The sequence below is a fragment of the Aulonocara stuartgranti genome (assembly GCF_965226115.1).
Source record: "Aulonocara stuartgranti genome assembly, chromosome: 11".
Classification (NCBI taxonomy): Eukaryota; Metazoa; Chordata; class Actinopteri; order Cichliformes; family Cichlidae; genus Aulonocara; species Aulonocara stuartgranti.
The window spans coordinates 4,022,382-4,027,378 of NC_138947.1; positions in this window are offsets into that span (position 1 = coordinate 4,022,382).

Sequence of the window (4,997 nt, forward strand, 5' to 3'; positions counted from 1 at the left end):
CCGCCCCCCACACTCTTAACTTAATACCCGCTTTATTTTGCCAGTAAGTGGCACCTCTTTGGGGAGACAAAGAGTGACCTCAATTCAATCTGACATCCCACCTATCGATCTGCACTGCCGTATTCTCCAGAGATGGACGTCTGGCTTGCTCTTGTGCTGCTAACATTCACATTTAGCAACAAGACGAAATGTGCCTTTTTATTAAACAAAATCCCTCCAGATGTCTCACCTCATCTACCAAAGACTAAATTATACACGCACACACACACACACACACACACACTGCCCTATATTCATCGGCCTTTCTCCTCCCACGTAGGGCACTGTTCATCTTCAGTGGGGCCCTTTTGTTAAATTGAAAGTGTGTCATAACAAATGGCGAAGGTGTCTGGCTTAAATGTATGTGACTGGGGCCGATGTCATCTCTGTCAAAGGAGCATCCCTAGTATTTTTAACAAGGTGGAACCGTGACATGGACACAGGACAATTACTGTCAGAGCGCACAGGGTGATGAATCTGCTGCCTTATTGTGTTTGTCATGTCGACCTCTGGCTGGGACCTGATTGGTATGGCCACTTACCTACAGACAAGTCAGATGGATACATTGTTTCTGTGTATGTGTGAATGTAAATATAGTGTGGCACTACACTGACACTGAATTGACTCTCACTTGGTTTTAGGTGAAAAAAATCTTGAAGTGAAGTTATGGTAAATGAAGTGAAGTTAAAAGGTTATACAATTAAATAATTGGTTGATATAATAAAGATGTTTTGAAAAGAGAAACCACAGAAAATAAGTGAAACAAATACCAGATTAACGCTGAATAGTCCCCCTAAAAAACTGTTTAAATTAGTCAATTAGTGACTAGCCGTGTCTCAAAATGCATTCTTGCATCCATAGCCATGTGTGTGTTATAGACTGCACATGAAAGATGGATGTAAACACGATGAGATGACCCACTGGTTTATGTTTATCTTGCAAATTTAAACCAGTCACATTAAAAATAATGTTTTTACAGGACTCTTTAGAGCCAGCTTCAGCAGCAATAAGTTAAACTATTCATTTTCTGTATGCACTGCTCCAATGATGTGCCATCACAACATTTCAAGCAATTTGGTCTGGACCTTGACTGCATCATAACAACACCTTGATTCTGTGCATTTTCAGCAATTCTGTTGTCTAAGCTGTTGCTTCTAATATTTGGGTCAACTTTAACTGTTGGACCTATGGCCTAACATTTGAATCCAGAAAACGTTGGTATACAGATGAATTTGTGGTTGACTCAATGGCTGTAAGGTGCCCAGGACTTGTGGCTGCAAAACAAGCCAAAATCAAAACCATTCCACCTCCATGCTTGAAGGTTGTGTGAGGTGTTTGTGCTAGAGGTGCTGATGTGTTGTGATTGGTTTTCGCCAACAATGGCACTGTGCATTATGACCAAACATCACCACTTTTGTCTCATCTGTCCAAAAGACGTTACTCCACAGGTCTTGTGGTTAATTTACAAATCTTCACCATGCTGCCATGTTCAAGAGAAGGGGCGTCCTCCTGGTCAGCCTTCTTACTTACAAGGAGAATTCTTCTTGTTCCGTCCTTTCCTGATTGTGCAGTCATGAACTTTAAAATTGAACTCAAGTAGAGTCTGAGATATAGCTCTTAGGTTTTTGTGATATTGTGTTAACACCCACGTAAATGCTCCAGACGAGTGCACTCACAAAATTCTATTCTTATAACTTGCTGATAATCAGTTGATCAAATGCTTTGATTGTCAGTGCCTGGCTGCTACTTACCCCCATTGTGGCAACAGTGAGGGTACTTAGCTTTTCACAGGGCTGCAGAACAGTTCTGTGAAAAACTTTTCACAACAGTCATTTGAAGGTGTTTTAATTCTACACGCAGAAACTTCATCAATTTTTAATGTAGTTTTTTTTCGTGCTGCCAACCAAGGCTACTGTACATAAAGTGCACTTTAAGTACCGGCATGTGCACTCATAGTATAACGTTGTTACCCTCACTGAGTTCCATCTGGGCTTTGCAGTGCAAAAGAAGGGACCACTAACCAATTTTAACCTAGTAGAAGTAGGGTATATCATCAGCACCAGTGATGATGTTAGCTAGAGTTTAGTACTACAAAGGCAAGTTGATAGAAGTTGCAAATGTTCAGCAGCTGCAATCTAACACTGCAACTGTCGTATCTGGTAGGATTAAAACTGAGCAACGCTTTCTTTCCAAAAATTCACACATTAGTCACTACTACACGTAGTGCACTACATGAATGTACTGTGCTAAAAGGGACACAAACTGTTTATAGAATATTTTCAGCTGTTCTGTTCAAAGGAAAAACTAAGTCTTTACATATTAGCCTATAAAGTAGACCAACTGTAGTATTCAGTAATTTCTAATATCCCAAGTAATTTAACTTCAGAGTAAAAAAAAAAAAAAGGACTGTAATTGCTGCAGCTGGCTCTGGAGGTTGTGATATTTACTGGCTCTGATTTGTATCTTGAAGCAACGTATTTTGCTTTTATGGTTTATGCTGGGCCTAGTGTTTGCCATAAATGGCAGGTGTGCAAAATTGAAGTGCAAAAGTAATTCAGCTCCTGCCATTCAAAGGAGCTCTGTCAGTTTGATTTACCTGTGCACATAAACATTCACACATACACACACACCTTTTGGCCACATGTGTTTTTTATATTCATATGGTGAGGGAACGAAAAAAATGTGCAGCTCCAAAATGGAGGTTGAAGGGTCATGGTGTTTGGCCAGGAGTGACAGCTCTGAAATGAAGGCATAAGTCAATCGGCTACTCTCCATACACACACACAAACGCACACACACGGGTTGGGGTGGGAGGTGAGATGGCGGCGGGTGGTTAGGGTAGAGGGCGGAGATTGAAGGATTGAAGAGGGAGGTGGAGGAGGGGAGGTTGGGTGTAAAGGGCACAAGGTTACCATGTGGGGGAGTGTGTTTTGTGTGAGCCCTTGTGTTTTTGCGGTGGGAAGAAGAGAACTTGACATGTTAAAGTTACAAGCCGTTTTTGCTCTATTTTTCTTTTCTCTCCTCTTTGTCCGATGTGAACACTGAGAGCTGACCAGCAGCTATATGTGCTCAAACCTGAGCACATGTGCAGCCACACACGTGCATACACCTGGTGACACACCTTGAACCCAAAGGTCACAGAGCATGTGTGCTCTGGGTCACAGTTTTTGTTTACTTTCTGTCATGCATCAACCAGGCCTCTATCAACATTTGAGCTGCTTCCTAACGCGAGCACACAAAATCCCCTATTTATTTTAAAATCACTGATTGATCCACAGTATTGATTGGTGTCTCTTTCCCTCCTTGAATCAAAGTATTTTATGTATAATTGACCAGTTAATGGATTTACCCTAAATTCTTTGAGGTGACAGGTAATGTTTTATTTGTGTGTGTTGTCAAAACTTAAACGTCTGATCTTTTGCTATGGTAGGACATAATCCAAAGTCAGCATATGGATGTATTAGAATCAAAAGATTACCATTTGTGTCTGGATTGTACAAGACATGGGCCAAGCATTACAAATAAAATAAAGAACAGACCCCAAGCTTTTAAAGCATCAGTTCATCTGTTTATGAAAAAAATGAAACCACCTGGAAATTCCAAAACCTGACGTTGACTCAAATGTCTGCTAGCAGATGGCTTAAAAAGAGGTTCTTTTCATGGACTCCCATGTTGAAATGCTCATTCTGTTACATCAGAAATAAATTTTCTTTCTAGTGTACTTTTCATAACAACTGGTGAATTCTATCTTTGCGTGCTTAAAATATTTTATGTTTTATAAAAGTTGCTTTACCAAAGGTTTGACTGATTTGACTGACAGGTGATTGAAGCTGGTAGCTCTCTGATGGCTTTACCTGTGCTAATTGATCCTGGACTTCTTAGCTGAGTTTTTAACAAATAATGACTCGCTGCACACTTACCTGTACAGCAACCCATCTAATAACCTCGCTCTTCTGCTTTGGTGAAATTCTAGGATTTTATTATTTTGTTCTTAGCACTAATTAGCAGGTAATTATGTCAGGCTTACTAGCATAATTGATTATTTGGTATTCATCTTCTTGTTGCTTTTAGCGCCAAAAAATCAGTTAAGTAAGATCAAACATTAAAATGGTCAGTTTAGATACATCAGATGCATAAAACTGACAATTTCCCATCTTTGATATAAAGACAGTCTCTGTCAGCTCAGTTATATGAGGCAGATATATGATGGTCTTACAGCTTTGTAAAACAGGTGAAACCTAGTTGATTACATGCAAATAAAAGGCTTTCCCATGTTGCATTGTCTATGCATAGACAATGTGAACAATTAATTCTTTGTTTTTTTTCATAGGAGTGGTAATGTCCTGCTGCTTTGATGAGATATGGATAGATAAAAGCTATTTTCAGCCTCTATTTGGCAGGGGCATTGGAGAGCAGAGATGGATGCACAAGGCAGAATGACCTGCAGCTTTACAGCTCATGGGTCATCTGCTCAACCAAGTGACTTATTTTACCCTGAAACAATGAAGATGTAAGGTTTAGGCAAGAAATATCCAATCACTAATAAGCTAAGATTTATTTTCTGCAGGTCTCTACCTAAGAGCCACAGTGCCAAGATAATTATGATATATTCTAAAGCTTTTGTCTACTCACATTAAGATTTCTTTTCACTTGACAACTAGAAAATTACAAACAAACAAAATGTTCTGAATTATGACAGATTAAATCTGTGCCTCTGAGTCCATTTTTTGCATAGAAATGATATCTGAAGGGTCACCAAAGGACCCAAAGGAATTAAAAAAATGTTTAAAATATTTTAACATTTACTTCTTTGTAAGATTTTCTGTTAAATTGCATTATTAGGAGCTAGTGTTCCTCAAACTTAAAGAGCTCAGGGGACAAAAAAAGCTTAATGCGGAATGGCTTGCATTTTTTCTTATGCATTTACTTTAAGATGATAGTAAAAGACATTAGAAAAG